General features: G+C 44.7%; 13 non-coding genes across 13 annotated transcripts; all 13 read left to right on the plus strand.

The window, feature by feature from the left end:
* The first annotated feature begins 212 nt into the window (after positions 1-212).
* Positions 213-285, plus strand: trnav-cac (transfer RNA valine (anticodon CAC)). The gene has a single exon. It is a non-coding gene; the product is annotated as a tRNA-Val (tRNA).
* A 3,122-nt stretch (positions 286-3,407) lies between these two features.
* Positions 3,408-3,480, plus strand: trnav-cac (transfer RNA valine (anticodon CAC)). The gene has a single exon. It is a non-coding gene; the product is annotated as a tRNA-Val (tRNA).
* Positions 3,481-6,001: 2,521 nt separating this feature from the next.
* trnav-aac (transfer RNA valine (anticodon AAC)) lies at positions 6,002-6,074 on the plus strand. Its single transcript has one exon. It is a non-coding gene; the product is annotated as a tRNA-Val (tRNA).
* A 3,294-nt stretch (positions 6,075-9,368) lies between these two features.
* trnav-aac (transfer RNA valine (anticodon AAC)) lies at positions 9,369-9,441 on the plus strand. The gene has a single exon. It is a non-coding gene; the product is annotated as a tRNA-Val (tRNA).
* A 123-nt stretch (positions 9,442-9,564) lies between these two features.
* Positions 9,565-9,637, plus strand: trnav-cac (transfer RNA valine (anticodon CAC)). Its single transcript has one exon. It is a non-coding gene; the product is annotated as a tRNA-Val (tRNA).
* Positions 9,638-10,532: 895 nt separating this feature from the next.
* trnav-aac (transfer RNA valine (anticodon AAC)) lies at positions 10,533-10,605 on the plus strand. Its single transcript has one exon. It is a non-coding gene; the product is annotated as a tRNA-Val (tRNA).
* Positions 10,606-14,982: 4,377 nt separating this feature from the next.
* trnav-aac (transfer RNA valine (anticodon AAC)) lies at positions 14,983-15,055 on the plus strand. The gene has a single exon. It is a non-coding gene; the product is annotated as a tRNA-Val (tRNA).
* A 123-nt stretch (positions 15,056-15,178) lies between these two features.
* Positions 15,179-15,251, plus strand: trnav-cac (transfer RNA valine (anticodon CAC)). Its single transcript has one exon. It is a non-coding gene; the product is annotated as a tRNA-Val (tRNA).
* An 895-nt stretch (positions 15,252-16,146) lies between these two features.
* Positions 16,147-16,219, plus strand: trnav-aac (transfer RNA valine (anticodon AAC)). The gene has a single exon. It is a non-coding gene; the product is annotated as a tRNA-Val (tRNA).
* A 123-nt stretch (positions 16,220-16,342) lies between these two features.
* trnav-cac (transfer RNA valine (anticodon CAC)) lies at positions 16,343-16,415 on the plus strand. The gene has a single exon. It is a non-coding gene; the product is annotated as a tRNA-Val (tRNA).
* An 895-nt stretch (positions 16,416-17,310) lies between these two features.
* Positions 17,311-17,383, plus strand: trnav-aac (transfer RNA valine (anticodon AAC)). The gene has a single exon. It is a non-coding gene; the product is annotated as a tRNA-Val (tRNA).
* Positions 17,384-21,760: 4,377 nt separating this feature from the next.
* trnav-aac (transfer RNA valine (anticodon AAC)) lies at positions 21,761-21,833 on the plus strand. The gene has a single exon. It is a non-coding gene; the product is annotated as a tRNA-Val (tRNA).
* Positions 21,834-21,956: 123 nt separating this feature from the next.
* trnav-cac (transfer RNA valine (anticodon CAC)) lies at positions 21,957-22,029 on the plus strand. The gene has a single exon. It is a non-coding gene; the product is annotated as a tRNA-Val (tRNA).
* Positions 22,030-22,833: the final 804 nt, after the last annotated feature.

A 22,833-nucleotide genomic window follows, 5' to 3' on the forward strand; every position in this document is an offset into this window, starting at 1 on the left:
AAAAAGCACTATTGTTAGCCTGTGGAGTTTCTGTAGTGTAGTGGTCATCACGTTCACCTAACACGCGAAAGGTCCTCGGTGCAGAAACAGCTGTCCTCTTTTGAAGAAATGTGTAAACACCTTTGAGCCGACAGTTGGCTTCAGAAGGTTTAACATTTATGCGCATATTGCCGAGCCTGCCCAGAACGATTTCAGACTTCTTTAGGTAGTGGGTTTCCGTAGTGTAGTGGTTATCACGTTCGCCTCACACGCGAAAGGTCCCCAGTTCGAAACTGGGCGGGAACACTGCATCTCTTTTCACAATTGTTTAGGTGGGTTTCTGTTGAGGAGGAACTCAACGCTTCCAAGGCTTTGCGGCCAAGAGGCTTGAGTACAGTCACTAAAGGTATAGTTGATGCAGAAATGAAAGAGCAGTCATTGTTTGACCTTAACCTATCCCACAACCGTGACATTCCAAGCCTGCGTGGCTTTCTTCTGAGGAACACGAAAAAAGAGATTTGTCTGAGTGGCCCTCTGTTGAGCAGCAGCTCTGCATCACGAAGGCCCTTCTCTACACAGGTGTAGAGATAATTATTAAGCCACACTAGGCAGCAGTAATAGCCACGCAGACAGTGCTCTGTACTTTTGACCTGGTAGTTTCGATGAACAGATGGCCGGTGCACTCAAAGATCCAATATTTCGTACAGCATATAAATATACATATATTACAGTTTTTCTCAATTGCTAAAACACTAAAACCCATTGGCTGAACAAAGTTCTCAGTTGCCTGAACTTATTTAGCTAATTGTGCAGTCTGTTGTCAATACCTTAAACCATTTCACATGGTAAAACACAATTTGCAGATCTCACTTAGACTCTTCAGCAAAACGCTAAACACATTCTCATTCTCAAAACACATTCTGCACTCTAATGCACATGTCATCCATACTGGTAAACACAAGTGGCAACAATCAAATACAAATAGAGAACATGTGTCATTGATTGAACACAACCACTCAAAATTGATTTAACCTGTTTCAAATGATGTGACACAACCAATATAAGCCAGTTCAGAGAGCAAACAGGTTGTTGAAGGTGGGAAGGAGAAAGTCTGAAAATGGATAGAAGAAACAATGTGAGAGGACGAGTGCGTATGCGAGGTGGGCGACGAGGAGGAGGGCAAGAAAGAGGAGGAGGAGGAGGGCAAGGAGGAGGAGGAGGAGGGCGAGGAAGAGGAGGAGGAGGAGGAGGAGGAGAAGGAGAGGCCGAAACATGATTGGACAGCGGGCCATTGTTGAAGTCCCTGGTCAACTAGGTCAACAAATCAACAAATAACAATAATTACACTATCACAGAGACCAAGCACAAGTTTATGAGATGCAGGGTACAGTACTGTAAAAATAGGGGTTGAAGGAGGAAGAACCAAAAAAAAAACCTGCAAAGAGCAAAGCAGAGTAGTAATTTCTGATCAATTTTGAGCTACTATGATAGAACATGTTTTCGTTCATCAAAAGACAAATGACGGAATAATATGAACTTTGTTTTTAGATTAAAAATGTACTTCTCCCTGAGAACTATGTTTTGAACAATGTATTTTCTATTTGTTGGTGTATTGTTTACTGACTGCTTGATAGTGTATATCATTTTGATCACTTTGTTTATGATTTGAGAGCAGTGTTTGATTTTGAACACAGGTAAAACTGTTTTGAGGCGAAAGTTTCATTTTGCAAGAGGAGTCAGAGGTTTTGTAAATAGTGCTTGAAGATGAGGTTTTGTGTTCAATGTTTTCAGAAAATGGAGCAAGGTTTCAGAAATTGTGTTTTAGCAATTGAGAAAAACTGTAAATGAAAGAGGGAAAAAAGCAAAAAAGAAATGGCCACAGAGGATTCCCGCAGATAACTGGAGAATTGCTTGGTTTGCTGCTAAAAATAGAAGGTATTTGCAGACTGAAGAGCGCAACGGAATCTGTAATTTGATTCGCGCTCCACGATGCTTGCGATGAAAAGATCTGACACCTCTTTGGCTGCAGGCTTCAATAGTGTAGAGGTTATCACGGTCAAAATCGTTCAGGTGGGTTTCTGTTGAGGAGGAACTCAACGCTTCCAAGGCTTTGCGGCCAAGAGGCATGAATACAGTCACTAAAGGTAAAGTTGATGCAGAAATGAAAGAGCAGATATTGTTTGACCTAAACCTAACCCACAACTGTGACATTCCAAACCTGCGTGGCTTTCTTCTGAGAAACACCAAAGAAGAGATTTTAGGGAACTCTGCGTAGACTGCCACGCCGAATGAAATCTGTCCTCTTGTGTAAGGGTTTTTTTCCGCCTAGGCCATCAAGTAAGGGCAGGGCCTCAAGGGGCGCCTAAAAGGGGGTACGTGGCAGGCCGTCCTTAGACCCCTGCGCGCCGGCCCTCTCTGTCCCAATAATCACCTGTGTCACCACAAACAGCCCATCTGTCCCTCTCACCGCCTATGTGACCACTAACTATCCCACAACCGTGACATTCCAAGCCTGCTTGGCTTTCTTCTGAGGAACACGAAAAAAGAGATTTGTCTGAGTGGCCCTCTGTTGAGCAGCAGCTCTGCATCACGAAGGCCCTTCTCTACACAGGTGTAGAGATTTCCTGATAAAATGATGCAAGCCGTAGCAGTTTCTAACACATGGCTAACCTTCTTGAAATTCAACACAATGGTCAACGAATCTGCCAATAAACCTGTTCAGGTGGCTCCTCACTTACTCCCGAAGCACCCAGACGTGTTAAACCCTCGGAATTCGACTGACCACAAACAGCCTGTTTTTTTACAATAGGGTAGATTGTACGTGGCAAGTCCACATCTCAGCTTTCTGAAGAGATATCAAGCTAAAACTTGCTTTCCCATGCTAGTCTGGACACGTGCTACCCCTGTGGTGAGTTTCAAGAAGAATGGAGAAACTCTACAATTTGACCAACAAAAATCACCAAGAGACATTTTCGAGTTTCTCCTGTGCTCTTGAAACTTTGGGTTTGTTAGTTTGAGACTAGCACAGGAAGGCAGGTTTCAGCTTGATATCAAGCTGCAAGTGTTTAATTCCGAGGTAAGTTAAGGGTAGCGTTTCAGGAAACTCCGCATATACTGCCAGGCCGAATGAACTCTGTCCTCTTGTGTGTGGGACTTACGCAGATTGTCTATTTGCTTTCGGGCACATCACAGTATAAATATTTTCCCAAAAAGCACGATCGTTAGCCTGTGGAGTTTCTATAGTGTAGTTGTCATCACGTTCGCTAACACGCGAAAGGTCCTCGGTTCGAAACCGAGCAGAAACAGCTGTCCTCTTTTGAAGAAATGTATAAACACCTTTGAGCCGACAGTTGGCTTCAGAAGGTTTAACATTTATGCGCATATTGCCGAGCCTGCCCAGAACGATTTCAGACTTCTTTAGGCAGTTGGTTTCCGTAGTGTAGTGGTTATCACGTTCGCCTCACACGCGAAAGGTCCCCAGTTCGAAACTGGGCGGGAACACTGCATCTCTTTTCACAATTGTTTAGGTGGGTTTCTGTTGAGGAGGAACTCAACGCTTCCAAGGCTTTGCGGCCAAGAGGCTTGAGTACAGTCACTAAAGGTATAGTTGATGCAGAAATGAAAGAGCAGTCATTGTTTGACCTTAACCTATCCCACAACCGTGACATTCCAAGCCTGCGTGGCTTTCTTCTGAGGAACACGAAAAAAGAGATTTGTCTGAGTGGCCCTCTGTTGAGCAGCAGCTCTGCATCACGAAGGCCCTTCTCTACACAGGTGTAGAGATAATTATTAAGCCACACTAGGAAGCAGTAATAGCCACGCAGACAGTGCTCTGTACTTTTGACCTGGTAGTTTCGATGAACAGATGGCCGGTGCACTCAAAGATCCAATATTTCGTACAGCATATAAATATACATATATTAAATGAAAGAGGGAAAAAAGCAAAAAAGAAATGGCCACAGAGGATTCCTGCAGATAACTGGAGAATTGCTTGGTTTGCTGCTAAAAATAGAAGGTATTTGCAGACTGTAACCTAACCCACAACTGTGACATTCCAAGCCTGCGTGGCTTTCTTCTGAGGAACACGAAAAAAGAGATTTGTCTGAGTGGCCCTCTGTTGAGCAGCAGCTCTGCATCACGAAGGCCCTTCTCTACACAGGTGTAGAGATTTCCTGATAAAATGATGCAAGCCGTAGCAGTTTCTAACACATGGCTAACCTTCTTGAAATTCAACACAATGGTCAACGAATCTGCCAATAAACCTGTTCAGGTGGCTCCTCACTTACTCCCGAAGCACCCAGACGTGTTAAACCCTCGGAATTCGACTGACCACAAACAGCCTGTTTTTTTACAATAGGGTAGATTGTACGTGGCAAGTCCACATCTCAGCTTTCTGAAGAGATATCAAGCTAAAACTTGCTTTCCCATGCTAGTCTGGACACGTGCTACCCCTGTGGTGAGTTTCAAGTAAGATTGGAGAAACTCAACAATTTGACAAACAAAAATCACCAAGAGACATTTTCGAGTTTCTCCTGTGCTCTTGAAACTATGGGTTTGTTAGTTTGAGACTAGCACAGGAAGGCAGATTTCAGCTTGATATCACACTGCAAGTGTTTAATTCCGAGGTAAGTTAAGGGTAGCGTTTCAGGAAACTCTGCATATGCTGCCAGGCCGAATGAACTCTGTCCTCTTGTGTGTGGGACTTACGCAGATTGTCCCGCAGATAACTGGAGAATTGCTAGGTTTGCTGCTAAAAATAGAAGGTATTTGCAGACTGAAGAGCGCAACGGAATCTGTAATTTGATTCGCGCTCCACGATGCTTGCGATGAAAAGATCTGACACCTCTTTGGCTGCAGGCTTCAATAGTGTAGAGGTTATCACGGTCAAAATCGTTCAGGTGGGTTTCTGTTGAGAAGGAACTCAACGCTTCCAAGGCTTTGCGGCCAAGAGGCATGAATACAGTTACTAAAGGTAAAGTTGATGCAGAAATGAAAGAGCAGATATTGTTTGACCTAAACCTAACCCACAACTGTGACATTCCAAGCCTGCGTGGCTTTCTTCTGAGAAACACCAAAGAAGAGATTTTAGGGAACTCTGCGTAGACTGCCACGCCGAATCAAATCTGTCCTCTTGTGTAAGGGTCTTTTTCCGCCTAGGCCATCAAGTAAGGGCAGGGCCTCAAGGGGCGCCTAAAAGGGGGTACGTGGCAGGCCGTCCTTAGACCCCTGCGCGCCGGCCCTCTCTGTCCCAATAATCACCTGTGTCACCACAAACAGCCCATCTGTCCCTCTCACCGCCTATGTGACCACTAACTGTCCTTCTGTCCACTGGTAATACAAAGACTGTGACCACAAGCAGTCTATGTGTCTCCTTGACGAAATTTAAAGCACATCCAACCGGAGTGTTATTTCCTGATAAAATGATGCAAGCCGTAGCAGTTTCTAACACATGGCTAACCTTCTTGAAATTCAACACAATGGTCAACGAATCTGCCAATAAACCTGTTCAGGTGGCTCCTCACTTACTCCCGAAGCACCCAGACGTGTTAAACCCTCGGAATTCGACTGACAACAATCAGCCTGTTTTTTTTACAATAGGGTAGATTGTACGTGGCAAGTCCACATCTCAGCTTTCTGAAGAGATATCAAGCTAAAACTTGCTTTCCCATGCTAGTCTGGACACGTGCTACCCCTGTGGTGAGTTTCAAGAAGATTGGAGAAACTCAACAATTTGACCAACAAAAATCACCAAGAGACATTTTCGAGTTTCTCCTGTGCTCTTGAAACTATGGGTTTGTTAGTTTGAGACTAGCACAGGAATGCAGGTTTCAGCTTGATATCACGCTGCAAGTGTTTAATTCCGAGGTAAGTTAAGGGTAGCGTTTCAGGAAACTCCGCATATACTGCCAGGCCGAATGAACTCTGTCCTCTTATGTGCGGGACTTACGCAGATTGTCTATTTGCTTTCGGGCACATCACAGTATAAATATTTTCCCAAAAAGCACTATCGTTATCCTGTGGAGTTTCTGTAGTGTAGTGGTCATCAAGTTCGCCTAACACGCGAAAGGTCCTCTGTTCGAAACCGAGCAGAAACAGTTGTCCTCTTTTGAAGAAATGTATAAACACCTTTGAGCCGACAGTTGGCTTCAGAAGGTTTAACATTTATGCGCATATTGCCGAGCCTGCACAGAACGATTTCAGACTTCTTTAGGTAGTGGGTTTCCGTAGTGTAGTGGTTATCACGTATCCCCAGTTCGAAACTGGGCGGGAACACTGCATCTCTTTTCACAATTGTTTAGGTGGGTTTCTGTTGAGGAGGAACTCAACGCTTCCAAGGCTTTGCGGCCAAGAGGCATGAGTACAGTCACTAAAGGTATAGTTGATGCAGAAATGAAAGAGCAGTCATTGTTTGACCTAAACCTATCCCACAACCGTGACATTCCAAGCCTGCGTGGCTTTCTTCTGAGGAACACGAAAAAAGAGATTTGTCTGAGTGGCCCTCTGTTGAGCAGCAGCTCTGCATCACGAAGGCCCTTATCTACACAGGTGTAGATATAATTATTAAGCCACACTAGGCAGCAGTAATAGCCACGCAGACAGTGCTCTGTACTTTTGACCTGGTAGTTTCGATGAACAGATGGTCGGTGCACTAAAAGACCCAATATTTCGTACAGCATATAAATATACATATATTAAATGAAAGAGGGAAAAAAGCAAAAAAGAAATGGCCACAGAGGATTCCCGCAGATAACTGGAGAATTGCTTGGTTTGCTGCTAAAAATAGAAGGTATTTGCAGACTGAAGAGCGCAACGCAATCTGTAATTTGATTGAACTCTGTCCTCTTGTGTAAGGGTCTTTTTCCGCCTAGGCCATCAAGTAAGGGCAGGGCCTCAAGGGGCGCCTAAAAGGGGGTACATGGCAGGCCCTCCTCAGACCCCTGCGCGCCGGGCCTGTCTGTCCCAATGATCACCTGTGTCACCACAAACAGCCCATCTGTCCCTCTCACCGCCTAAACCTATCCCACAACCGTGACATTCCAAGCCTGCGTGGCTTTCTTCTGAGGAACACGAAAAAAGAGATTTGTCTGAGTGGCCCTCTGTTGAGCAGCAGCTCTGCATCACGAAGGCCCTTCTCTACACAGGTGTAGAGATAATTATTAAGCCACACTAGGCAGCAGTAATAGCCACGCAGACAGTGCTCTGTACTTTTGACCTGGTAGTTTCGATGAACAGATGGCCGGTGCACTCAAAGATCCAATATTTCGTACAGCATATAAATATACATATATTAAATGAAAGAGGGAAAAAAGCAAAAAAGAAATGGCCACAGAGGATTCCCGCAGATAACTGGAGAATTGCTTGGTTTGCTGCTAAAAATAGAAGGTATTTGCAGACTGTAACCTAACCCACAACTGTGACATTCCAAGCCTGCGTGGCTTTCTTCTGAGGAACACGAAAAAAGAGATTTGTCTGAGTGGCCCTCTGTTGAGCAGCAGCTCTGCATCACGAAGGCCCTTCTCTACACAGGTGTAGAGATTTCCTGATAAAATGATGCAAGCCGTAGCAGTTTCTAACACATGGCTAACCTTCTTGAAATTCAACACAATGGTCAACGAATCTGCCAATAAACCTGTTCAGGTGGCTCATCACTTACTCCCGAAGCACCCAGACGTGTTAAACCCTCGGAATTCGACTGACCACAAACAGCCTGTTTTTTTACAATAGGGTAGATTGTACGTGGCAAGTCCACATCTCAGCTTTCTGAAGAGATATCAAGCTAAAACTTGCTTTCCCATGCTAGTCTGGACACGTGCTACCCCTGTGGTGAGTTTCAAGTAAGATTGGAGAAACTCAACAATTTGACCAACAAAAATCACCAAGAGACATTTTCGAGTTTCTCCTGTGCTCTTGAAACTTTGGGTTTGTTAGTTTGAGACTAGCACAGGAAGGCAGATTTCAGCTTGATATCACACTGCAAGTGTTTAATTCCGAGGTAAGTTAAGGGTAGCGTTTCAGGAAACTCTGCATATACTGCCAGGCCGAATGAACTCTGTCCTCTTGTGTGTGGGACTTACGCAGATTGTCCCGCAGATAACTGGAGAATTGCTTGGTTTGCTGCTAAAAATAGAAGGTATTTGCAGACTGAAGAGCGCAACGGAATCTGTAATTTGATTCGCGCTCCACGATGCTTGCGATGAAAAGATCTGACACCTCTTTGGCTGCAGGCTTCAATAGTGTAGAGGTTATCACGGTCAAAATCGTTCAGGTGGGTTTCTGTTGAGGAGGAACTCAACGCTTCCAAGGCTTTGCGGCCAAGAGGCATGAATACAGTCACTAAAGGTAAAGTTGATGCAGAAATGAAAGAGCAGATATTGTTTGACCTAAACCTAACCCACAACTGTGACATTCCAAGCCTGCGTGGCTTTCTTCTGAGAAACACCAAAGAAGAGATTTTAGGGAACTCTGCGTAGACTGCCACGCCGAATGAAATCTGTCCTCTTGTGTAAGGGTCTTTATCCGCCTAGGCCATCAAGTAAGGGCAGGGCCTCAAGGGGCGCCTAAAAGGGGGTACGTGGCAGGCCGTCCTTAGACCCCTGCGCGCCGGCCCTCTCTGTCCCAATAATCACCTGTGTCACCACAAACAGCCCATCTGTCCCTCTCACCGCCTATGTGACCACTAACTGCCCTTCTGTCCACTGGTAATACAAAGACTGTGACCACAAGCAGTCTGTGTGTCCCCTTGACGAACTTTAAAACACATCCATCTGGAGTTTTATTTCCTGATAAAATGATGCAAGCCGTAGCAGTTTCTAACACATGGGTAACCTTCTTGAAATTCAACACAATGGTCAACGAATCTGCCAATAAACCTGTTCAGGTGGCTCCTCACTTACTCCCGAAGCACCCAGACGTGTTAAACCCTCGGAATTCGACTGACCACAAACAGCCTGTTTTTTTACAATAGGGTAGATTGTACGTGGCAAGTCCACATCTCAGCTTTCTGAAGAGATATCAAGCTAAAACTTGCTTTCCCATGCTTGTCTGGACATGTGCTACCCCTGTGGTGAGTTTCAAGAAGAATGGAGAAACTCTACAATTTGACCAACAAAAATCACCAAGAGACATTTTCGAGTTTCTCCTGTGCTCTTGAAACTTTGGGTTTGTTAGTTTGAGACTAGCACAGGAAGGCAGGTTTCAGCTTGATATCACGCTGCAAGTGTTTAATTCCGAGGTAAGTTAAGGGTAGCGTTTCAGGAAACTCCGCATATACTGCCAGGCCGAATGAACTCTGTCCTCTTGTGTGTGGGACTTACGCAGATTGTCTATTTGCTTTCGGGCACATCACAGTATAAATATTTTCCCAAAAAGCACTATCGTTAGCCTGTGGAGTTTCTGTAGTGTAGTGGTCATCACGTTCGCCTAACACGCGAAAGGTCCTCGGTTCGAAACCGAGCAGAAACAGCTGTCCTCTTTTGAAGAAATGTATAAACACCTTTGAGCCGACAGTTGGCTTCAGAAGGTTTAACGTTTATGCGCATATTGCCGAGCCTGCTCAGAACGATTTCAGACTTCTTTAGGTAGTAGGTTTCCGTAGTGTAGTGGTTATCACGTTTGCCTCACACGCGAAAGGTCCCCAGTTCGAAACTGGGCGGGAACACTGCGTCTCTTTTCACAATTGTTTAGGTGTGTTTCTGTTGAGGAGGAACTCAACGCTTCCAAGGCTTTGCGGCCAAGAGGCATGAGTACAGTCACTAAAGGTATAGTTGATGCAGAAATGAAAGAGCAGTCATTGTTTGACCTTAACCTATCCCACAACCGTGACATTCCAAGCCTGCTTGGCTTTCTTCTGAGGAACACGAAAAAAGAGATTTGTCTGAGTGGCCCTCTGTTGAGCAGCAGCTCTGCATCACGAAGGCCCTTCTCTACACAGGTGTAGAGATTTCCTGATAAAATGATGCAAGCCGTAGCAGTTTCTAACACATGGCTAACCTTCTTGAAATTCAACACAATGGTCAACGAATCTGCCAATAAACCTGTTCAGGTGGCTCCTCACTTACTCCCGAAGCACCCAGACGTGTTAAACCCTCGGAATTCGACTGACCACAAACAGCCTGTTTTTTTACAATAGGGTAGATTGTACGTGGCAAGTCCACATCTCAGCTTTCTGAAGAGATATCAAGCTAAAACTTGCTTTCCCATGCTAGTCTGGACACGTGCTACCCCTGTGGTGAGTTTCAAGAAGAATGGAGAAACTCTACAATTTGACCAACAAAAATCACCAAGAGACATTTTCGAGTTTCTCCTGGGCTCTTGAAACTTTGGGTTTGTTAGTTTGAGACTAGCACAGGAAGGCAGGTTTCAGCTTGATATCACGCTGCAAGTGTTTAATTCCGAGGTAAGTTAAGGGTAGCGTTTCAGGAAACTCCGCATATACTGCCAGGCCGAATGAACTCTGTCCTCTTGTGTGTGGGACTTACGCAGATTGTCTATTTGCTTTCGGGCACATCACAGTATAAATATTTTCCCAAAAAGCACTATCGTTAGCCTGTGGAGTTTCTGTAGTGTAGTGGTCATCACGTTCGCCTAACACGCGAAAGGTCCTCGGTTCGAAACCGAGCAGAAACAGTTGTCCTCTTTTGAAGAAATGTATAAACACATTTGAGCCGACAGTTGGCTTCAGAAGGTTTAACATTTATGCGCATATTGCCGAGCCTGCACAGAACGATTTCAGACTTCTTTAGGTAGTGGGTTTCCGTAGTGTAGTGGTTATCACGTATCCCCAGTTCGAAACTGGGCGGGAACACTGCATCTCTTTTCACAATTGTTTAGGTGGGTTTCTGTTGAGGAGGAACTCAACGCTTCCAAGGCTTTGCGGCCAAGAGGCATGAGTACAGTCACTAAAGGTATAGTTGATGCAGAAATGAAAGAGCAGTCATTGTTTGACCTAAACCTATCCCACAACCGTGACATTCCAAGCCTGCGTGGCTTTCTTCTGAGGAACACGAAAAAAGAGATTTGTCTGAGTGGCCCTCTGTTGAGCAGCAGCTCTGCATCACGAAGGCCCTTCTCTACACAGGTGTAGATATAATTATTAAAGGGGTCATGAAATGAGAAACCAAATTTGCCTTGATCTTTTGGAATATAAGAGGTCTTTGTACCATTAAAACGTCCTGCAAGTTTCATAGCTTAAGATGTCCTCGCCATTATAAACGAGCCATTTATTTAATCAATCTCTAAATACAGCTCGTTCTGGATCCATGGTAAGAAGTGACGTCACGGTGCGAAGTGACGTTCCAACCATTTGCATATGACCGCCTCCAGCACAAGACAACTACGCTCATTTCGGATCGTTGTCGCGCTGCGCGCCTCACAAGTGTTCAGTCGACGGACAGCGAGTGGGTCTGTGTACAGGAAAATTACAATGCCACGCAGATGTGCTGTTCCTGGCTGTGGACAAACAACATCTTTGAATACGCTGCCGAAAGATCCTGACGTCAGGGAAAAATGGATGCAGTTTATTTGTATAAGAGAATCTTGAAAATATGTCGCCTTTCTAGTAGGCCTACATGTAATAGAAGATTAAAAATGTTGCCTTATCAATGCTGCATCTTCAAATATGGCCTGTGCATGCATTTTTGTCCGCAGTACACCCTATCATTTCATTGAAATTAGGTAAATAATGTTGAACTGTTAGCATATTAAACTATAGAATAATTATGCAACAATAAACCGTTTTCAAGTGTCTCGGGTTACAATTTTTTTATTAATTCAAAATAGTTTCACTTTCCATGTGGACACAGGCTGATCCAGTCTTCGTTGTTGTGGTGATGGTTCATTTTCCTCTGATTCCTCATCTGATTCCGGCTCAAACATATAAGGTTTTATCATTGCAAGAGCCATCGCTTCGAATGCATCACTCGCTAAACAGTTACGCTCAATCCGCAAATGTTCCGTCAAATGTCGTTAGCCAATCATAACAGTGGGCGTTAACACTGAACTCTTAAAGGGGAAACAACCCAAAACAGACTGTTTGAATCAAAGGATGAGAAACAGGGTGGGAAAATGTCATAATTCACTACATTTTAAAAGTTTTTTTTTTTTTAACTATAGTAATACTATAATTGCACCTAGGGGACCATAATAATAAAATAAAAAAACCCATGTCATGACCCCTTTAAGCCACACTAGGCAGCAGTAATAGCCACGCAGACAGTGCTCTGTACTTTTGACCTGGTAGTTTCGATGAACAGATGGTCGGTGCACTAAAAGACCCAATATTTCGTACAGCATATAAATATACATATATTAAATGAAAGAGGGAAAAAAGCAAAAAAGAAATGGCCACAGAGGATTCCCGCAGATAACTGGAGAATTGCTTGGTTTGCTGCTAAAAATAGAAGGTATTTGCAGACTGAAGAGCGCAACGCAATCTGTAATTTGATTGAACTCTGTCCTCTTGTGTAAGGGTCTTTTTCCGCCTAGGCCATCAAGTAAGGGCAGGGCCTCAAGGGGCGCCTAAAAGGGGGTACATGGCAGGCCCTCCTCAGACCCCTGCGCGCCGGGCCTGTCTGTCCCAATGATCACCTGTGTCACCACAAACAGCCCATCTGTCCCTCTCACCGCCTAAACCTATCCCACAACCGTGACATTCCAAGCCTGCGTGGCTTTCTTCTGAGGAACACGAAAAAAGAGATTTGTCTGAGTGGCCCTCTGTTGAGCAGCAGCTCTGCATCACGAAGGCCCTTCTCTACACAGGTGTAGAGATAATTATTAAGCCACACTAGGCAGCAGTAATAGCCACGCAGACAGTGCTCTGTACTTTTGACCTGGTAGTTTCGATGAACAGATGGCCGGTGCACTCAAAGATCCAATATTTCGTACAGCATATAAATATACATATATTAAATGAAAGAGGGAAAAAAGCAAAAAAGAAATGGCCACAGAGGATTCCCGCAGATAACTGGAGAATTGCTTGGTTTGCTGCTAAAAATAGAAGGTATTTGCAGACTGTAACCTAACCCACAACTGTGACATTCCAAGCCTGCGTGGCTTTCTTCTGAGGAACAAGAAAAAAGAGATTTGTCTGAGTGGCCCTCTGTTGAGCAGCAGCTCTGCATCACGAAGGCTCCTCTCTACACAGGTGTAGAGATTTCCTGATAAAATGATGCAAGCCGTAGCAGTTTCTAACACATGGCTAACCTTCTTGAAATTCAACACAATGGTCAACGAATCTGCCAATAAACCTGTTCAGGTGGCTCATCACTTACTCCCGAAGCACCCAGACGTGTTAAACCCTCGGAATTCGACTGACCACAAACAGCCTGTTTTTTTACAATAGGGTAGATTGTACGTGGCAAGTCCACATCTCAGCTTTCTGAAGAGATATCAAGCTAAAACTTGCTTTCCCATGCTAGTCTGGACACGTGCTACCCCTGTGGTGAGTTTCAAGTAAGATTGGAGAAACTCAACAATTTGACCAACAAAAATCACCAAGAGACATTTTCGAGTTTCTCCTGTGCTCTTGAAACTTTGGGTTTGTTAGTTTGAGACTAGCACAGGAAGGCAGATTTCAGCTTGATATCACACTGCAAGTGTTTAATTCCGAGGTAAGTTAAGGGTAGCGTTTCAGGAAACTCTGCATATACTGCCAGGCCGAATGAACTCTGTCCTCTTGTGTGTGGGACTTACGCAGATTGTCCCGCAGATAACTGGAGAATTGCTTGGTTTGCTGCTAAAAATAGAAGGTATTTGCAGACTGAAGAGCGCAACGGAATCTGTAATTTGATTCGCGCTCCACGATGCTTGCGATGAAAAGATCTGACACCTCTTTGGCTGCAGGCTTCAATAGTGTAGAGGTTATCACGGTCAAAATCGTTCAGGTGGGTTTCTGTTGAGGAGGAACTCAACGCTTCCAAGGCTTTGCGGCCAAGAGGCATGAATACAGTCACTAAAGGTAAAGTTGATGCAGAAATGAAAGAGCAGATATTGTTTGACCTAAACCTAACCCACAACTGTGACATTCCAAGCCTGCGTGGCTTTCTTCTGAGAAACACCAAAGAAGAGATTTTAGGGAACTCTGCGTAGACTGCCACGCCGAATGAAATCTGTCCTCTTGTGTAAGGGTCTTTATCCGCCTAGGCCATCAAGTAAGGGCAGGGCCTCAAGGGGCGCCTAAAAGGGGGTACGTGGCAGGCCGTCCTTAGACCCCTGCGCGCCGGCCCTCTCTGTCCCAATAATCACCTGTGTCACCACAAACAGCCCATCTGTCCCTCTCACCGCCTATGTGACCACTAACTGCCCTTCTGTCCACTGGTAATACAAAGACTGTGACCACAAGCAGTCTGTGTGTCCCCTTGACGAACTTTAAAACACATCCATCTGGAGTTTTATTTCCTGATAAAATGATGCAAGCCGTAGCAGTTTCTAACACATGGGTAACCTTCTTGAAATTCAACACAATGGTCAACGAATCTGCCAATAAACCTGTTCAGGTGGCTCCTCACTTACTCCCGAAGCACCCAGACGTGTTAAACCCTCGGAATTCGACTGACCACAAACAGCCTGTTTTTTTACAATAGGGTAGATTGTACGTGGCAAGTCCACATCTCAGCTTTCTGAAGAGATATCAAGCTAAAACTTGCTTTCCCATGCTTGTCTGGACATGTGCTACCCCTGTGGTGAGTTTCAAGAAGAATGGAGAAACTCTACAATTTGACCAACAAAAATCACCAAGAGACATTTTCGAGTTTCTCCTGTGCTCTTGAAACTTTGGGTTTGTTAGTTTGAGACTAGCACAGGAAGGCAGGTTTCAGCTTGATATCACGCTGCAAGTGTTTAATTCCGAGGTAAGTTAAGGGTAGCGTTTCAGGAAACTCAGCATATACTGCCAGGCCGAATGAACTCTGTCCTCTTGTGTGTGGGACTTACGCAGATTGTCTATTTGCTTTCGGGCACATCACAGTATAAATATTTTCCCAAAAAGCACTATCGTTAGCCTGTGGAGTTTCTGTAGTGTAGTGGTCATCACGTTCGCCTAACACGCGAAAGGTCCTCGGTTCAAAACCGAGCAGAAACAGCTGTCCTCTTTTGAAGAAATGTATAAACACCTTTGAGCCGACAGTTGGCTACAGAAGGTTTAACATTTATGCGCATATTGCCGAGCCTGCACAGAACGATTTCAGACTTCTTTAGGTAGTGGGTTTCCGTAGTGTAGTGGTTATCACGTTCGCCTCACACGCGAAAGGTCCCCAGTTCGAAACTGGGCGGGAACACTGCGTCTCTTTTCACAATTGTTTAGGTGTGTTTCTGTTGAGGAGGAACTCAACGCTTCCAAGGCTTTGCGGCCAAGAGGCATGAGTACAGTCACTAAAGGTATAGTTGATGCAGAAATGAAAGAGCAGTCATTGTTTGACCTTAACCTATCCCACAACCGTGACATTCCAAGCCTGCTTGGCTTTCTTCTGAGGAACACGAAAAAAGAGATTTGTCTGAGTGGCCCTCTGTTGAGCAGCAGCTCTGCATCACGAAGGCCCTTCTCTACACAGGTGTAGAGATTTCCTGATAAAATGATGCAAGCCGTAGCAGTTTCTAACACATGGCTAACCTTCTTGAAATTCAACACAATGGTCAACGAATCTGCCAATAAACCTGTTCAGGTGGCTCCTCACTTACTCCCGAAGCACCCAGACGTGTTAAACCCTCGGAATTCGACTGACCACAAACAGCCTGTTTTTTTACAATAGGGTAGATTGTACGTGGCAAGTCCACATCTCAGCTTTCTGAAGAGATATCAAGCTAAAACTTGCTTTCCCATGCTAGTCTGGACACGTGCTACCCCTGTGGTGAGTTTCAAGAAGAATGGAGAAACTCTACAATTTGACCAACAAAAATCACCAAGAGACATTTTCGAGTTTCTCCTGTGCTCTTGAAACTTTGGGTTTGTTAGTTTGAGACTAGCACAGGAAGGCAGGTTTCAGCTTGATATCACGCTGCAAGTGTTTAATTCCGAGGTAAGTTAAGGGTAGCGTTTCAGGAAACTCCGCATATACTGCCAGGCCGAATGAACTCTGTCCTCTTGTGTGTGGGACTTACGCAGATTGTCTATTTGCTTTCGGGCACATCACAGTATAAATATTTTCCCAAAAAGCACTATCGTTAGCCTGTGGAGTTTCTGTAGTGTAGTGGTCATCACGTTCGCCTAACACGCGAAAGGTCCTCGGTTCGAAACCGAGCAGAAACAGCTGTCCTCTTTTGAAGAAATGTATAAACACCTTTGAGCCGACAGTTGGCTTCAGAAGGTTTAACGTTTATGCGCATATTGCCGAGCCTGCTCAGAACGATTTCAGACTTCTTTAGGTAGTAGGTTTCCGTAGTGTAGTGGTTATCACGTTTGCCTCACACGCGAAAGGTCCCCAGTTCGAAACTGGGCGGGAACACTGCGTCTCTTTTCACAATTGTTTAGGTGTGTTTCTGTTGAGGAGGAACTCAACGCTTCCAAGGCTTTGCGGCCAAGAGGCATGAGTACAGTCACTAAAGGTATAGTTGATGCAGAAATGAAAGAGCAGTCATTGTTTGACCTTAACCTATCCCACAACCGTGACATTCCAAGCCTGCTTGGCTTTCTTCTGAGGAACACGAAAAAAGAGATTTGTCTGAGTGGCCCTCTGTTGAGCAGCAGCTCTGCATCACGAAGGCCCTTCTCTACACAGGTGTAGAGATTTCCTGATAAAATGATGCAAGCCGTAGCAGTTTCTAACACATGGCTAACCTTCTTGAAATTCAACACAATGGTCAACGAATCTGCCAATAAACCTGTTCAGGTGGCTCCTCACTTACTCCCGAAGCACCCAGACGTGTTAAACCCTCGGAATTCGACTGACCACAAACAGCCTGTTTTTTTACAATAGGGTAGATTGTACGTGGCAAGTCCACATCTCAGCTTTCTGAAGAGATATCAAGCTAAAACTTGCTTTCCCATGCTAGTCTGGACACGTGCTACCCCTGTGGTGAGTTTCAAGAAGAATGGAGAAACTCTACAATTTGACCAACAAAAATCACCAAGAGACATTTTCGAGTTTCTCCTGTGCTCTTGAAACTTTGGGTTTGTTAGTTTGAGACTAGCACAGGAAGGCAGGTTTCAGCTTGATATCACGCTGCAAGTGTTTAATTCCGAGGTAAGTTAAGGGTAGCGTTTCAGGAAACTCCGCATATACTGCCAGGCCGAATGAACTCTGTCCTCTTGTGTGTGGGACTTACGCAGATTGTCTATTTGCTTTCGGGCACATCACAGTATAAATATTTTCCCAAAAAGCACTATCGTTAGCCTGTGGAGTTTCTGTAGTGTAGTGGTCATCACGTTCGCCTAACACGCGAAAGGTCCTCGGTTCGAAACCGAGCAGAAACAGTTGTCCTCTTTTGAAGAAATGTATAAACACATTTGAGCCGACAGTTGGCTTCAGAAGGTTTAACATTTATGCGCATATTGCCGAGCCTGCACAGAACGATTTCAGACTTCTTTAGGTAGTGGGTTTCCGTAGTGTAGTGGTTATCACGTATCCCCAGTTCGAAACTGGGCGGGAACACTGCATCTCTTTTCACAATTGTTTAGGTGGGTTTCTGTTGAGGAGGAACTCAACGCTTCCAAGGCTTTGCGGCCAAGAGGCATGAGTACAGTCACTAAAGGTATAGTTGATGCAGAAATGAAAGAGCAGTCATTGTTTGACCTAAACCTATCCCACAACCGTGACATTCCAAGCCTGCGTGGCTTTCTTCTGAGGAACACGAAAAAAGAGATTTGTCTGAGTGGCCCTCTGTTGAGCAGCAGCTCTGCATCACGAAGGCCCTTCTCTACACAGGTGTAGATATAATTATTAAAGGGGTCATGAAATGAGAAACCAAATTTGCCTTGATCTTTTGGAATATAAGAGGTCTTTGTACCATTAAAACGTCCTGCAAGTTTCATAGCTTAAGATGTCCTCGCCATTATAAACGAGCCATTTATTTAATCAATCTCTAAATACAGCTCGTTCTGGATCCATGGTAAGAAGTGACGTCACGGTGCGAAGTGACGTTCCAACCATTTGCATATGACCGCCTCCAGCACAAGACAACTACGCTCATTTCGGATCGTTGTCGCGCTGCGCGCCTCACAAGTGTTCAGTCGACGGACAGCGAGTGGGTCTGTGTACAGGAAAATTACAATGCCACGCAGATGTGCTGTTCCTGGCTGTGGACAAACAACATCTTTGAATACGCTGCCGAAAGATCCTGACGTCAGGGAAAAATGGATGCAGTTTATTTGTATAAGAGAATCTTGAAAATATGTCGCCTTTCTAGTAGGCCTACATGTAATAGAAGATTAAAAATGTTGCCTTATCAATGCTGCATCTTCAAATATGGCCTGTGCATGCATTTTTGTCCGCAGTACACCCTATCATTTCATTGAAATTAGGTAAATAATGTTGAACTGTTAGCATATTAAACTATAGAATAATTATGCAACAATAAACCGTTTTCAAGTGTCTCGGGTTACAATTTTTTTATTAATTCAAAATAGTTTCACTTTCCATGTGGACACAGGCTGATCCAGTCTTCGTTGTTGTGGTGATGGTTCATTTTCCTCTGATTCCTCATCTGATTCCGGCTCAAACATATAAGGTTTTATCATTGCAAGAGCCATCGCTTCGAATGCATCACTCGCTAAACAGTTACGCTCAATCCGCAAATGTTCCGTCAAATGTCGTTAGCCAATCATAACAGTGGGCGTTAACACTGAACTCTTAAAGGGGAAACAACCCAAAACAGACTGTTTGAATCAAAGGATGAGAAACAGGGTGGGAAAATGTCATAATTCACTACATTTTAAAAGTTTTTTTTTTTTTAACTATAGTAATACTATAATTGCACCTAGGGGACCATAATAATAAAATAAAAAAACCCATGTCATGACCCCTTTAAGCCACACTAGGCAGCAGTAATAGCCACGCAGACAGTGCTCTGTACTTTTGACCTGGTAGTTTCGATGAACAGATGGTCGGTGCACTAAAAGACCCAATATTTCGTACAGCATATAAATATACATATATTAAATGAAAGAGGGAAAAAAGCAAAAAAGAAATGGCCACAGAGGATTCCCGCAGATAACTGGAGAATTGCTTGGTTTGCTGCTAAAAATAGAAGGTATTTGCAGACTGAAGAGCGCAACGCAATCTGTAATTTGATTGAACTCTGTCCTCTTGTGTAAGGGTCTTTTTCCGCCTAGGCCATCAAGTAAGGGCAGGGCCTCAAGGGGCGCCTAAAAGGGGGTACATGGCAGGCCCTCCTCAGACCCCTGCGCGCCGGGCCTGTCTGTCCCAATGATCACCTGTGTCACCACAAACAGCCCATCTGTCCCTCTCACCGCCTAAACCTATCCCACAACCGTGACATTCCAAGCCTGCGTGGCTTTCTTCTGAGGAACACGAAAAAAGAGATTTGTCTGAGTGGCCCTCTGTTGAGCAGCAGCTCTGCATCACGAAGGCCCTTCTCTACACAGGTGTAGAGATAATTATTAAGCCACACTAGGCAGCAGTAATAGCCACGCAGACAGTGCTCTGTACTTTTGACCTGGTAGTTTCGATGAACAGATGGCCGGTGCACTCAAAGATCCAATATTTCGTACAGCATATAAATATACATATATTAAATGAAAGAGGGAAAAAAGCAAAAAAGAAATGGCCACAGAGGATTCCCGCAGATAACTGGAGAATTGCTTGGTTTGCTGCTAAAAATAGAAGGTATTTGCAGACTGTAACCTAACCCACAACTGTGACATTCCAAGCCTGCGTGGCTTTCTTCTGAGGAACAAGAAAAAAGAGATTTGTCTGAGTGGCCCTCTGTTGAGCAGCAGCTCTGCATCACGAAGGCTCCTCTCTACACAGGTGTAGAGATTTCCTGATAAAATGATGCAAGCCGTAGCAGTTTCTAACACATGGCTAACCTTCTTGAAATTCAACACAATGGTCAACGAATCTGCCAATAAACCTGTTCAGGTGGCTCATCACTTACTCCCGAAGCACCCAGACGTGTTAAACCCTCGGAATTCGACTGACCACAAACAGCCTGTTTTTTTACAATAGGGTAGATTGTACGTGGCAAGTCCACATCTCAGCTTTCTGAAGAGATATCAAGCTAAAACTTGCTTTCCCATGCTAGTCTGGACACGTGCTACCCCTGTGGTGAGTTTCAAGTAAGATTGGAGAAACTCAACAATTTGACCAACAAAAATCACCAAGAGACATTTTCGAGTTTCTCCTGTGCTCTTGAAACTTTGGGTTTGTTAGTTTGAGACTAGCACAGGAAGGCAGATTTCAGCTTGATATCACACTCCAAGTGTTTAATTCCGAGGTAAGTTAAGGGTAGCGTTTCAGGAAACTCTGCATATACTGCCAGGCCGAATGAACTCTGTCCTCTTGTGTGTGGGACTTACGCAGATTGTCCCGCAGATAACTGGAGAATTGCTTGGTTTGCTGCTAAAAATAGAAGGTATTTGCAGACTGAAGAGCGCAACGGAATCTGTAATTTGATTCGCGCTCCACGATGCTTGCGATGAAAAGATCTGACACCTCTTTGGCTGCAGGCTTCAATAGTGTAGAGGTTATCACGGTCAAAATCGTTCAGGTGGGTTTCTGTTGAGGAGGAACTCAACGCTTCCAAGGCTTTGCGGCCAAGAGGCATGAATACAGTCACTAAAGGTAAAGTTGATGCAGAAATGAAAGAGCAGATATTGTTTGACCTAAACCTAACCCACAACTGTGACATTCCAAGCCTGCGTGGCTTTCTTCTGAGAAACACCAAAGAAGAGATTTTAGGGAACTCTGCGTAGACTGCCACGCCGAATGAAATCTGTCCTCTTGTGTAAGGGTCTTTATCCGCCTAGGCCATCAAGTAAGGGCAGGGCCTCAAGGGGCGCCTAAAAGGGGGTACGTGGCAGGCCGTCCTTAGACCCCTGCGCGCCGGCCCTCTCTGTCCCAATAATCACCTGTGTCACCACAAACAGCCCATCTGTCCCTCTCACCGCCTATGTGACCACTAACTGCCCTTCTGTCCACTGGTAATACAAAGACTGTGACCACAAGCAGTCTGTGTGTCCCCTTGACGAACTTTAAAACACATCCATCTGGAGTTTTATTTCCTGATAAAATGATGCAAGCCGTAGCAGTTTCTAACACATGGCTAACCTTCTTGAAATTCAACACAATGGTCAACGAATCTGCCAATAAACCTGTTCAGGTGGCTCCTCACTTACTCCCGAAGCACCCAGACGTGTTAAACCCTCGGAATTCGACTGACCACAAACAGCCTGTTTTTTTACAATAGGGTAGATTGTACGTGGCAAGTCCACATCTCAGCTTTCTGAAGAGATATCAAGCTAAAACTTGCTTTCCCATGCTAGTCTGGACACGTGCTACCCCTGTGGTGAGTTTCAAGAAGAATGGAGAAACTCTACAATTTGACCAACAAAAATCACCAAGAGACATTTTCGAGTTTCTCCTGTGCTCTTGAAACTTTGGGTTTGTTAGTTTGAGACTAGCACAGGAAGGCAGGTTTCAGCTTGATATCACGCTGCAAGTGTTTAATTCCGAGGTAAGTTAAGGGTAGCGTTTCAGGAAACTCCGCATATACTGCCAGGCCGAATGAACTCTGTCCTCTTGTGTGTGGGACTTACGCAGATTGTCTATTTGCTTTCGGGCACATCACAGTATAAATATTTTCCCAAAAAGCACTATCGTTAGCCTGTGGAGTTTCTGTAGTGTAGTGGTCATCACGTTCGCCTAACACGCGAAAGGTCCTCGGTTCGAAACCGAGCAGAAACAGCTGTCCTCTTTTGAAGAAATGTATAAACACCTTTGAGCCGACAGTTGGCTTCAGAAGGTTTAACGTTTATGCGCATATTGCCGAGCCTGCTCAGAACGATTTCAGACTTCTTTAGGTAGTAGGTTTCCGTAGTGTAGTGGTTATCACGTTCGCCTCACACGCGAAAGGTCCCCAGTTCGAAACTGGGCGGGAACACTGCATCACTTTTCACAGTTGTTTAGGTGTGTTTCTGTTGAGGAGGAACTCAACGCTTCCAAGGCTTTGCGGCCAAGAGGCATGAGTACAATCAATCAATCACCTTTATTTATATAGTGCTTTAAACAAAATACATTGCGCCAAAGCACTGAACAACATTCATTTGGAAAACAGTGTCTCAATAATGCAAAATGATAGTTAAAGGCAGTTCATCATTGAATTCATTGATGTCATCTCTGTTCAGTTGAAATAGTGTCTGTTTTAATTTGCAATCAAGTCAACGATATCGCTGTAGATGAAGTGACCCCAACTAAGCAAGCCAGAGGCGACAGCGGCAAGGAACCGAAACTCCATCGGTGAAAGAATGGAGAAAAAAACCTTGGGAGAAACCAGGCTCAGTTGGGGGGCCAGTTCTCCTCTGACCAGACGAAACCAGTAGTTCAATTCCAGGCTGCAGCAAAGTCAGATTGTGCAGAAGAATCATCTGTTTCCTGTGGTCTTGTCCTGGTGCTCCTCTGAGACAAGGTCTTTACAGGGGATCTGTATCTGGGGCTCTAGTTGTCCTGGTCTCCGCTGTCTTTCAGGTCAGTAGAGGTCCTTTCTAGGTGCTGATCCACCATCTGGTCTGGATACGTACTGGATCCGGGTGACTGCAGTGACCCTCTGATCTGGACACAGACTGGATCTGGTGGCCACGGTGACCTCGGAACAAGAGAGAAACAGACAAATATTAGCGTAGATGCCATTCTTCTAATGATGTAGAAAGTACGGTGTTATGTGAAGTGTTCCGGTTCCAGTTTACCT

This window comes from Carassius gibelio, chromosome B20 (genome assembly GCF_023724105.1).
Source record: "Carassius gibelio isolate Cgi1373 ecotype wild population from Czech Republic chromosome B20, carGib1.2-hapl.c, whole genome shotgun sequence".
In the NCBI taxonomy this organism is placed as follows: domain Eukaryota; kingdom Metazoa; phylum Chordata; class Actinopteri; order Cypriniformes; family Cyprinidae; genus Carassius; species Carassius gibelio.